This window comes from Bombus flavifrons, chromosome 8 (assembly GCF_040668555.2).
Source record: "Bombus flavifrons isolate JBK064 chromosome 8, iyBomFlav1_principal, whole genome shotgun sequence".
Taxonomy (NCBI): domain Eukaryota; kingdom Metazoa; phylum Arthropoda; class Insecta; order Hymenoptera; family Apidae; genus Bombus; species Bombus flavifrons.
The window spans coordinates 12,861,874-12,875,157 of NC_138449.1; the positions used below are offsets into that span (position 1 = coordinate 12,861,874).

A 13,284-nucleotide genomic window follows, 5' to 3' on the forward strand; every position below is an offset into this window, starting at 1 on the left:
AAAACTCGCTTAGCTTGACCCAAATAACTCGATTTCATCTATTAACTTGATAGCGTAATTTTGAGAAAAAATAACACACTGTCAGATTATCTGGTCGAACGAATCTTTCGAAAGTCACTCGTATCGATTACAAGCTCATCAAATTGTACTAGATCACTTACGTAATTTGATGTTCATTCGCATCTCGTATTAGAACATGCGCATCGTGAGCAACCATGGAGAAGGCGCCTGTAATGGGAATGCAGACACATAATTAGTATAGTGGCTTTTAAGGGCGCATGCTGAATTCTATCCTGTACAAGGAGGGAAGCTGAGACGTATTTTATGTAGGCTTAACTAAGATTTCCGATTCGTATCTTCTTAGGTCTCCGTCAATCTGCTCGTTCAAACGTTTGAATGTAAACTCTAACGTCGTATCAATTTACTATTATGATTGATCCTCAGATAGAACATGAAAGGGGACACAAAGAGGAAATCTGAGTAGCAATAATGACTTTGAAAGTAAACGATCATTGTTTTAAAAGAAAATGACACTCAAGATTCCCAAGATAATTATTATAGAAAAAATGTGTGGATCCTAATTTCGATAGAATTAATGAGAACAGCAAAGCCAGGGATATGTAAATGTGGGAGGAATATACACGCATACACGCATGACCATTGACACACATATTCCAATATATATAGCAACCACGATGATATATTTGCATGTAAATTAAAGCACCAAATAACCGCGTAATGGATACCGAACTTTGACATCTGATCGATGCATCGTGAAAGATACAATACATTTGCGTTCCAAATTTCGTCGAACTTTTCCCCTCACCATTTCCCATCTACCTTTTCTATTCTGGCCCCGATCAATCTCTCTTCATCGAGTTACATCAATCGGAGTTGTATCGACAATGTACTCTTAGGTTTCACCTAAATTATCCTTCAACAGAGGATTCACTTTCAAGATTTAATCGAAATTCGGTAGGAAGCCCCGACGCTGCGTTCGTTACCTAGTTTCTCGTATGTGTCCTCCTGGTAGGAATTGAAAGCATCGTCTGATGCAGGGATGCAGATACGGAGGATGTGGTGGCTCCTGGTAGGCACGTACGAACGGCGACTGCTTTTCTGTCTCTCCGCGCTTACGCACGGCAGCAAGGATTACGTGTCACAAATTGGCATTACCCACTGCGAACGCAGACGCAGACGCAGACACAGAGCCAGGTGTGTACGCGGTATTTCCAGAGAAGTGTCTCCAAGTGCTTCCAGCATACCTGATGCGATTGTGCGCGCTGAGGTTCGAACCGAACGGCTCTGTGACAGGCAATTTGCTTTGGGAGGAAATAATTACGAGCGGTTTAAGAGTTTGTCAGGGTCGAACTTTAGGTTTTACTACTTATCGAACAACAAAACTACACCGAACTTTCGATCATTACCCGATTGCAATGATTGCACTGTTGCGCCATTTACGAGGAATTTATCGAGAAACACGGTTGATATTTTACATGGATCATCGATTAAGGCGTTAATCGAACGTTTGAATTTTCTAAGGTAGAGGCTTACGGAGGTAGGAAAGATCGATCATTTCGAAGGTTTCTCTTCGTAGTTAGCGCATTATTCCGGATGAATAGGTAATGCTACTTTAAGTACTTGCAACGTCAGTTAAAACGGCGTAATACATTTTCGCGCTGGCCGGAACAACTTAGATCCTCTTCTTCCAATTAAACTTGGGAATCCTCTAGAATTTCTTCGCGCAACTTTTCCCACCTCGCCGCTCCTTTTTAGGCGGCGTTGCTTTTATAAATTCTCTCGGTTGAAATTTTTATATTTTCTCGATACATCGAGACGCAGAAATCACATATCTTTCATGCAGATTTTATTATCTCCCATGTTCGTCTCTTCTGATTTATCTGTCTTGCATGTTGCATCTTGACAGTCTCTGGGTGTCGCGTACTGATTCGATTGTTAGATAACGAAAGACTTCGACAGTATGACAGTATCTCTTAACAGCGAGAACATTCGTAGAAACTTCATCAAGTCGGAGATGTTTAACGACCAAAGCTATGCGTGTTTATGACCCCGTGGGACCCAGTGTTCGGATGATGAGTCTCGCAATGAAACGACGAAATTCAAAGGAAAGTAACGCGGCTCACCTCGCGCCGGAGAACGTTATTGTCCGAGGAACATAAAGGATACGTATCCATGCTTCTACACGCTGGGATTGCCCGTTATTCGTGTTGCGTTGAAGATGGCGACGAGGCGAATTTTCAACGATATCGCGACCGCGACGTTCGTGAAATAACACTCGCCTTCACGGTCACGACATTCCCGTCTGTTGTTCCGTTCCTTACTTACGTGCAAGTTGCGTGAACAACGAGAACCGGAGAATTCTCGGTAAATAGACTGTCATGAGTGAAAGGCCGGTACCGATATATATTTCTTATCGCTCGAACTTTGGGATTTTGAACGCAAGACCTGGAGAATTTTCGAAGCTGACAAAGGGCATCGATCACTATGAAACTTCGCATAGAGAAAATCCCGTATACCGTACCAGATACCATACTATCCGATGCGAAAATAAACAAGGAGAATCCGGTATCTAGAAGCAATATTTTTTCTACCGGTATCGCAACTCTCCGCTCCAACGAGGTGAGAAAATAAAGTGAAAAAGTACTTATCATCGATCGATCGATCGTTGTGGAATTAACAGAGGGAAGGTGAGTTTGGCCTGTGAATTTCGTTTAATATACAGCTTTTTTTAATTTAAGGTCGTAGGGAAAATGGTGATACGTCACATTGTTTGTTTCTTATACGAGCACAATCCTAGAGCCTAATATCTTGTCAATGAACGAAGTGTGTATTACCAAAATTATCTTTTCATAAAATTTGGTTATTTAGTGTTCAAATGTTTACATGGCTAGATTTTCCCCACAGATTTTATAAATTTTCAAATTCATCAATCGCTAAAAGAACGAGTTGAAGCTTTTATCCACTTTATATTAAAATACTTGAACTTATCATACCTACTTGTCATGTAACAGTCTTTTTTAATTATAAAAGTCAATAGAACACGGTAGAATAATTCTGATAATCTCTTACAGGACAGAAATATCAATGCAGCTTGTTCATCCCTTGTTCACTGCCACGTCGCGGAAGGATGCTCGTGTTTATCGCGAAATATACGCGTGTGGAGGACGCCTTGAAATTTTGTTGGTTCGCGTAGGACTGCTGGCGAAGCGATTTCTTCTGTGGGGTAGGTATCAAGGAATTCCTTACGAGTTGGTTGTGCTCGATCGGCGTGGAGCATATCGCCGATGCGAGGGCGCAAACCGGTTGAGCGTGTGCCCGACATTGTTATGCCGCTATCATCGTAGATTATGCTTCGAGGATGTTGCTTTCCGAACACGTCAGGATCATTGAATCCTACCTTGGTCATTCTTTAAAACATTTCCTATAATTCTGTTAAAACTTCTGCCTCCGGCTGATTTTATCGGTGGTGGGAAGTTTTGAAAGTTCGTTGGTCAGGTTTGGAATGCTTACCGAGCCAATCGAACTGTCGGTATGAATAATTTATTTAATATAAATATTGGTTTTCTCTCTCTCCCTCTCTCTCTCGCTTTTGTATAGTCGAAACAAATGATCCATATGAAAATCAACAGTTACGAAAGTTACTTTATTTACCATTCATCTGTCAATAGCCATGCTGCTAAACATTAACAGCAATCAATAATCGTGTACCATTCGTCAATCGCAATTCTAGTTAGCGAGTTTGTAATTCTCTCACGCAAATGACACACAATCATTTTTGAACGGTTGCCTGTGTCAATCTAACGAGACAAACTTTGGTCGGTCGAGGTGCAGAAATAACGAGGTGAAATACATATATTTCAATAAATATATTGTTATAATTACAATAACTCACGATGTACTCGCAACTCTTGGCAATCGTATTGCGTCGTTTTGTATTTTCTCTCGCGTTCCATTTGGAATTGTAGGATCTTACAGTTTTGCAGACTAAATGGAATGAAAAGCGAGTGAGTTTGTAATAAATGGCAAAGGTTACGGGCGAGTGACAGGCTTGCGGTTGACCTAGGGAAATAAAGTCACATAACAGCCTGTGCACTGTGTGGATCGTGTTTTAAAGAAGCGTATTTTAAACTATTCGAACGCGACAAAATTTTGTTTACAAATCTACAGAATAATGACTCTGATTTATATAGAAAAATAAATACTAACCAAAGACCCTATAGACCTACATTAAAATTCCAGCACGAAAAAGCAACTCATTTCGTATTCATAATCGCGAAACTGATTCGTAATTCGTCCACTTGCTCCATCTCAAAGAGCAAAAACAGAATCGTTCCGAGACATTGGAAAATGTTGTCCGTTTCATTCAGTGAGAAATTCGGAAATCTGAAAAATTCGGCGAAGGTGGCGGTGCGAGGGAAAAAAGAACGTTTTCGAAGGAGGCAGGCATCAAACAACCCCTACTGCCGGAATCGCGCGAGGTATTGCGCTCGCGCAATGCCGGCGCGCGTGTCCGTGTTCGCCGTGTAGTATATACGAGGCGGGTAGAGCAGTAGCACCGGCACCACCATCAGCACCAGCCAGCATTCAGCAGCAGTAGCCTCGTCGTGGCTAAAGGGGCTTCGGGATGTTGCACCACGAGCTAGTCAACCGCGGCGTGTCGTCGTGTTAACCGTCGTCCACGTCGTTAAGGACGAAGGAAATTACGAACGAACGGGGTGCTGGCCGGTTATTACACGCGAGCTGTTCGGCTCTCGAGTCTCGTTGGTCGCTCGCGGTTCTTCGCGCGGTTCCGACCCGACGGGGGACCATCGGTGCGCCCTCGGAATAAATTCGAACCAAGGGATCCGAGTCGTCGTTAGTCGAGTTCGAGCCGGTGCGCGATACGATTCTCGACGTTGACGGAACGTCACGCAAGATTTGTCTCGTTCGCACGCTGCCTCTGATCGTGCACGACGATACACACGTACACGATCGTTTTCTTTTCATGTCTGTTTCTTATGCCTTTTTTATCCCCTTTATCGACTGGTTCGAAGGGATTATTCTCGTTCTGGATGAGACGAGCCTGTGATTCGTCGTTGAGTTTACTGTTGTGTTAGAACGTTGCTGTTACGCGAGGAAGAGATCGTTACATAGTTTTATTTAAAATAGTAAGTATCGACAGGATCACGGAGTTCGTTATCGGAAGTAAAATACTGTATTCACGGACGGTGTGAAGGGAGTCATCGACAGGCAAAGGGTGAGCGAACGTGCCGAAGTGGCGTTCTTGTAATTGGAACGGGAACGTGTAGTAGACGATCATCTGAGAACACCCTCGGTGTAAACTATTGTCACCGCCAGAAATTTCTCATTTAGTATTTTGTTCCTTTTTCGAAGAATCAGCTTGATAATAGAGTCGTTGTAACATCAATCGGGAACGATTTCGTCATTCGCTAGAGTATTTTTAATACATCTCTGGCTGTAATAAAAATCGCGATATACGTTTGCCTGGTGTTGGATGGCCAGGCAAATATAAGAATAAGTTTGAATAAAAATAGTCTCCGTTGTTCTGGTACGTGGATTTATACAGGAAATCCGGTGGTCTGTAAATCGTTCTCAAGATTTATGAGGATCATCAACGATCGTTTGCTCACCGACCAGCCGTAACGGAACTATAATATTTCCGGATCGATCGTGCACCGGTGATCAGAGGCTTGGCGTGGTGCGAATGATCGCATTCCTCCTACTATCGCGGTGTTACGTGTACCACACGCATGATTTTACCAATAAATAACCAGCTACATTTATCGAAGTCCGTTGCACGCGGTTTACGCTGATCACTCGCTGTGCCGCAGGACCGTTATCGTTATCGATTAATCAAACATAGCCAGTACGCAACGAACCAACGACGGAGGAGAGCGAAAAAAAAAGACAACGGTAACATTATTAATTAAAAACGAAACAGCGTGCAACAATTTTTCACGTTGGTCTCCTGCATCGGACAAAATATCGCGAGGGACAAAGCATAGAAGCCAGCCGAGCTGCGTTCGTCGATCAATTTCATCGCAACGATACGAAATATAAACGCATCGCGCGAGCTAACAGCTCGAAATTGAGAAAATAAAAGGGACATGTACAAAGGGATCAGTGCAACGATTGTTCCATCGAACATAGAAGTTCAGCAAGAAGAAGATCCGTAGCGACTGTTAATCCGAAGGCTAGGCCGGCTAAACCGCGGCGTATCGATCGATAATCCTTGGTGACCCGTGATTCGCAGTGAATTTTTAACATCGCACGGTTTTATCTCCCGTCGATTTTTTACGAGGAACGCAACCGATTCAGTGCTGTGAGATAAATGTTTCATAGACAGCAGTCGTGGTACAGGTAATATCGAATCTCGAAGACTTACCGTGGAATCAAAGGTGGCTCGAGGATCCTCGACGATATGTCCCCGGAAATCCAGGGACTGCCGTGAAAAAGTACGTATTATCTCCCGTTCGAAGCTACACCCGGGTTAACGTATCGGGGATTTGGAGCTTTGTCGCGGGAAAAGAGTTATGGACGATTTGTAGGTGCGCTTTTTAAGAGACTTATTACAGGGGCTTTCTTGATAAGCACTATAAATCAAAATTTCCAATTGGCCTCGGTATTACATCGGGGCCTGCCTCTAAATTTCCTTGATTTATGAAAGTCTGTATTTGAGTTGCGCGTTATCGTTCACGAACCGATCAAAAAGAGATCCGCTCTAGCTTGCGGAATGTAACTCGGTCGAGTCTACTCGAATCTATTTTCGTCGAAAAAATTCACGATAAACCCGGTGTTTCGAAGTACGATCACGTCCCTGCGAAGTGGAAGAAGTGGAAGAAGTGGAAGAAACGGTAGCCGAATCCGATCCGTGCAGTTTTAATCGAGACGTCTAATGGATTCGTGGCATTTGTTCGTGTTTCGTCGGATACCTACCAAACTCTCTTTTTTTTCCCCCTCTCTTCTTGACGGCGAGTGTTCTCTTTGAGTCCGTTCGACGCAAACATCAGCGACTCGTCTCGCTACATCCCCTCTATCCATCTGGCTCTCTCTCTTTCGATGACTTCAAACGGTTTCTCGAGTGTGCTCGAGCCGAAGTGCTCTTACAGTTACAAAGATATACGTTGCCGATCGGAAAAATGTTGCCGCGGTATTCCCCTCGTTCCGCGACAGTGTGCAAGCTTAACCGTTAAAGAACGCTCGAGCTTGCCGATGCACATTTTTGCGTTACAAAGAATGATTATATTCCCAGCGGGGAAATACCCCCTCGTGCTCGTGAATGAGATAGCGTCGCCGTGCAATCATCGGCAAAACGTTTCACGCCTACCAGGGAAATAGAGAGATTTCGTATGGATTCTTATACGAATTCCAGATAGAGAGGATCAATGGAAATAGGCATGGGGTGCGAAGACAATGACAAAACTTGGCTTAGATATTTATTCCTTCTTTCTCGAGGTCATACGCGATTGCAGGCAAAACCGAGGAAAGAGAAACGCACAGCGCTCCAGTCAGATACGAATAAACGTATCTACTATGATTTAAAAAAAGAAAAAAGAAAAAGAAGAAATGAATTTACGTAAGGGGTCTTCTTTGATTTACTCTATGAAATTGTTGAAGAGTACGCGAAGACTGCCGGTAAGCATAACTTTCCTCGTTAAGAAACGTTGATCTGAATAAGCCCATTCTTCGGTTGCTCGTTGAATTCCAAAGAAGCACTCGCCAAAGAGTCTCGTCATCTTCTTTTTTTTTTTTCTTTCTCGCGCTTTTCTTATCCCCCCTTCCACTTCTTCTTCCCCACCTTCTTCGGCATTGCTCGGCATGGCAGTTTTTGTTGCTTCCATAGTGTCGGTAGTTAAGAACTTTTAATATTAGATAAATACGCTGCTTCGCGATTGTCTCGACTACTATCGTAGTTGTCGATCGCGTTAACTTCTTCTTCGATAACTTCTATCATCGTGTACTCTTCGTAAACTCTCATTTTAAACGCGTGCTCTCTACGATCGAAAAATACATACCACTTGGAGAAGAATTGGCCTCAGCCCGGTTCTTCCTTTTCTATTCACCATGATTTATCGAGGGCTCGTGAGGGAGAGCCAGCGAGGGAAAAAAGAAACATGTTAACTGCGAACGGGCAGAGGTAGCCGTGGTCTAATGGCGATTTTATTTTTACGGAATGCAGCGTAGAACGTCGCGCACGCACGTGAAACGGCGCATTAGCAGGTGCAGACTACGATGTTCTGTGTTCGCCCGACTAGTATACGTGGCAGGATCGCGTGTCGGCAATTATCCAAGACACAAAACGATACCGTGAACGCACGCCACGTCGCTTTTCGACCTGCTCACTTCCGGAATGTAATTACGAGCGTTTTGTCGCAATCGCGCCACCGTCGTGCTTGCCCCGAGTCGCGATTTGCCGCGAGTTTTGCGGCAAATTCACGGCCCTGCTGTTGCATAGAGAACGCAACTGTCGCCGATTAATTATTTCCCTCCTCTGTAATGAGAAATTTATCGTCATTCGTTACGTTCTTTGTATTATATTTACTCCGATCATTGTGTCCGTTGTATTTGAAATTTTTAGGAATTTCAATTTTCGTATTCGAAGATTACGTAGGGAAAGAACGTGACAAGTCAGGTATCTTATTTTCTTTTACCGCGAAGCAGTTTTAAATTTCGGCACGTAAACTATCAATCAGCGAATGTTGCTAAATTTGTCATAATATTATTAAAATATTATTTATTTGTCTTAATAATTACATCTTTGAGATCTACGACATGGCTTTTATCTTTGAACCTGACAGGTTATTTCATTTTCACCTATGTCGTGTTAACGTTCTCTCGCTTTATCATAGGACGACGATAAAGACGGAAAACCACCAAAAACGTACGTGTCGTTCTATTCTCCTGCGATTTCCACTTCACGTGGTATTATTTATGTTGTTTCGCAATTTGTGAAAATTCGATCACGTTCCAAGCAATTTATGTAAATAGTGACAAGTTAACGTAGATAGGATGATAGAACTGAAAAGGTAAAGAGGAGAAAAAAATCTCGGCTGTTTTAAATCCTCTCGTTAGGAGAGCTTTTTCATGCGAATTAACGAGACTAATACGTTCAACGTGGAAATCGTTGCAGCTCGAATTTCGTCCACGGATTTCATCCCTCTATCCCCATTGCTTGCCCTCGTCTGTATTTCGAGCAATCTCTAACCGACGTTCAAAAGAAAGAGCAGACTCTTGCTTGCGTTTGGTACTTCCAATTCGCTCGATATCGTTCTTTGCTCTCTGCTCTCTCGTTGACGATTGTACCGGAATAGCAGAGAGATACGGAAGGGTAGAGTCGCGGGCCGTGTCATCTTGCCTGACCCAAATAGGAAAATTGCTGGACAGAGGAGCACAAAGTTGGCCGACGAAATGTCAGGCGATTCGAATAATCGTCATTTCTATCTATTCTTCTCCCTATAGTTTTCTGTTTCTGTCGACTTTTCCCTCGGTGTTGGGTTCGTCGCGATCGCGATGTATATGCATCGGATAAAAAATATGTCCTCGGTGAAATAGTCGCTATAACGACAGCGAGATCGAGAACGCGATTCGATATAAAATACTCGTAACGTTTTTAACGAAGACCGCACCGTGAAAGATGGCACTTGCGAAGACAGTTGACTGAATTGCGAGGAAGAAACATTTCAAAAAGTACTCGAAACGAATCTCTGTAATTTTTCTTGGTGATGGGATTTCCTGAATTCGTATAATTTCTATCAACGTTACTTTTTACAACCGTTTCAGTTTCAATGTTTACCGAAGAAAGCTTGTCACGAGTTCGCGTGACGGTTGTGTTTCAATTCCGTTTTATAAATCATTTCCAAGTCGATGGTAAAATCGTTCAACCAAGTGCATTCTTTGCTTCTTCGTTCCTTTCTCTGTCCACAAAAATCGATGATTTTAACCGACACCTGGGGAAAAAAGACAACAGATAAACGAAACTCGATGTTATCGGGGATCGGTGCGTATTATACGACAACGGATTGTTGCGAAGCTACCCTGGCATTTGTGTTTCGCTACGGTAGCGGACGATGAAAGTAATGTAACCGATAAAAGAGAAAAAAAGAGGAACAGATCACATTGCAATGGTATCGAGTATTCTTCGTTGACACTTACGAACGTGATTTCCATCGTACGATAGCAATTACGTGAACATTTTTCAGTTAGGTTTGTTACGAACACCGCACGAACCTACCATTAAACTACGAGATCCGGCTTCAACCAGCATTCTATCCTATTATACCCTACATCTTACGCTTTCGAATAAATTAACCTCCGTATCGTCAATCTCGACGGGAATCCCATAAGCATCTCGATTCTGACTCACAGTCACGATCAATTTTCAGTCATTTCCGTCGAAGGTAACCGCGAGATTTACGAAATCTGTTTCACCCAGTTTCCCTGTTAATTCAAATTCATGGACAAGCGACCAACGAGAAGCAATCTCTTTAACGGACCAGCGTCCGCTGTAAAAATAAACCGACGACGTCGGAAACAGACTAAATCGGGATTTCGTCGCAGGCGCGCAGATTAAACGATTATTTTCGACGACGCCCTTTCGGTCTCCGCGCGTATGTTCAGTTATTTCGTTGTCCGCCGTGTACACAGGGCGGAAGAGAGGAGAGGCAGAGAGCGAAGGGAGAGAGGAAAAATGGTTTACGACTTTTTGCGAACGAATGCACGGTGAATTCAGGACGCACGCTAATGTCTGGCTCTGGCCTGGTTATGGTCTGGCGTGGTGCGTGTATCGGCGCGCGGAGACCACCGGCGGAAACGGAAACGCAGTGGGTCGAGAAAGAGAGGGCGCAATGACGTAGGTGGAGGCGGTGGACAGGCCACGGTGGGTCGAGTTGCGACGACCGATTTCCGGGATTTGCCTGACGTTTAATGAACGTTGGCAGACGTTTTGATTTACAGGACAGTTTGATTTCCGCGCGGGGCACAATAACCGCCAATTTGTAAATCGCCTCGTAAATCTGGACGGGCAGCAGCAGCGGCAGAAGCTCGTTGCAGACCGATGCGAGCCGACGTATCGGCGCTCGCTGCGAGTCCAACCTAACGGCCGTTTGTCCAATTGGATTAAACAATCGGTGTCGTTAAAAAGTACGGCTGTTTTGGCGTATTATCGGTAAACATTCTCGTAAAAACGATATAACACTCGTTAGGGTGTGAGAAAAATAGGATTGGACAATTTTCTGATTGCTCCAGGCTCCGATCTGTCCGGTACATGCGTAGTATATGTGTTCTTCACGCGATTTAGTTTTCGAGAGTATTCTACGAGTATGAATATTCCTGATGCTTATCTTGGTGCGCAGGGTTGTTTGTAATAGCTAAAATTGATAATCGGTAACGCGAACAAGACGCGGTGGAATATCTTAGACGCGAAATTTGATGATGTTGACGAATTTCGTTTCCGTTTCGATTACGTATCGAAGGCTTTAGGCGATGAATTAGTACGGCGGATTTCGCGTTATAAATTCTCGATCGGCAGGTGTTACGATATCCTGATAGATCGAGACGACGAGCATCGGGTTTGTAGGAGACTGTTTAAACTCGTTAGCTTGCGACAAGAAAGTTTCACGGACGTTTATTAACCGGGAATTCGTAACGAACGAAAGGCTAACGGATAATGCCGGCGGCTACGAGTAACTTCCTGTTTCACACTTACGAGGGACTGTCGCTGGTTGGAAAGGAGTTTGCGAAACAGGAGGAAAAGGAAAGAAAGGAAAAATGCAACGGGCCACGATAGCGTCAGTGAACGGGCGTCATGTCGTTAACCGAGTTTACTAATTATGGGTCGAGCGCGATAGCTGGGAGTTACCCCCCGGTAATTTCAACGCCGTGGATGTGTAAAAGCGTGATGTAGTAACAAGAGCCGCTTTACTAAAGTGCCTGTGTGATATTACTCTAAAAATCTCCGTTAATTAACTCGTAAAACTTGTAATAACGCAACGAATCAAGTTACACGGTTACGGCTCTTAACGTTCGAGTGGCCCGCGCCTGCATGCTTTCAGCGCACCGACTAGAAAAAATCACCGTGACAATGTTACTTTGTGAAATATGAAATTTGTAAATCAAGTTTAATCTTCGCGCGCGGATCGCTACGAGACTTCTGGAAACGTTAAACGATCGAGATTATTCGTCCGTGATGTCGTTTCGCGCAAATAGAATCGTATTATGATTATACGCCGTGGAAAACATTAATCGAGAATTATATATAAACGTTGATACGAAGAACGATACGCCGAAACAAGAGAGAAAGATGCGACCAAAGAAAAAAGAAGGAACGTTCTTCAGAGATGAGAGTTCTTTTATTATCGCGATATGCTTCTTGGTAAAATATTTTTCGCCGGCGAACTACCAGATCCGTGAATCGATTTCACGCCTACAGATTACGGACGAGTAAAACGTTTTTGTCGCGAATACGCTGAAGCTGCACTTTTCCAACTTTCCCTGCAGCGCGATTAAAGCTGCTGTCTACCGGTAAAATCGCCAGAATTTTAAACGCAATACGTGTCATTTTAATACTTTATTTCTCCTTCTGTCTCTGTCTCCTTCCCTCTCTCTCTCTGTTTCTCTCTGTTTCTCTCTCTCTCTCTCTGTTTCTCTTTCTCTCCTTTCTTCGTGCACGTATCCAATTGCTTTTCGGGTCGGGATAACACAATGAGAAATCGTATATAACAAGCAAATAATTAACACAATATATAAATGAAATATATAAATACGGCGAGACCTTAGAATGAACGATAAAATAAATTCAGCCGATGTTCGTGTTACTTTAATCATTAGCTCGAAATATCGGTCTCTCGGGTCACGAGAGAGCGTTTCGTATCAGCGTAAGTCGTGTATTCGCGTCAGCAAAAAAAAACTGCATCGCCGGAATTGAATTAAGAAACTCGTTGATATCATATTTTTGTTAATTAATCGAATTTAAATCTAAATTTATTTGTAGATTAACCGCGTGCTCGTACCAACACAACTTGTTTAACCCATTAACCGTTTCGTGATTCGTTATTAAACAAAACGATAAAAAATCTCGCCATCGTTCCCTACGTTCGTTCTTTCCACGATGCTGCAGTTCGAATCACACTCGGAATCGCGTTTCTTTCAATTCTTTCCTCTCCCCTGGAGAAAAGTCTACGGATCTGCTCTCTTGTAACTCTTCCTTTTTTCCCCCCTTTTCATCTCGTTCATCGAGCCATATCAGAGACTGATTTCTGTACCGTA

At 43.4% G+C, this 13,284-nt stretch overlaps 1 protein-coding gene across 3 annotated transcripts in view; it reads left to right on the forward strand.

The window, feature by feature from the left end:
* The first annotated feature begins 3,098 nt into the window (after positions 1-3,098).
* The window catches only part of LOC138182388 (lachesin), a 253,553-nt gene continuing 243,367 nt past the window's right edge, over positions 3,099-13,284 (forward strand). For 2 of the 3 annotated variants that reach the window (XM_069118181.1, XM_069118185.1), the window contains exon 1: positions 3,099-3,244. The gene's annotated coding sequence lies outside the window, so the exon portion shown is untranslated. Of the gene's footprint in view, positions 3,245-4,683; positions 6,477-13,284 lie in introns of those variants that run through there. The other variant, XM_069118182.1, reaches the window with a different exon arrangement.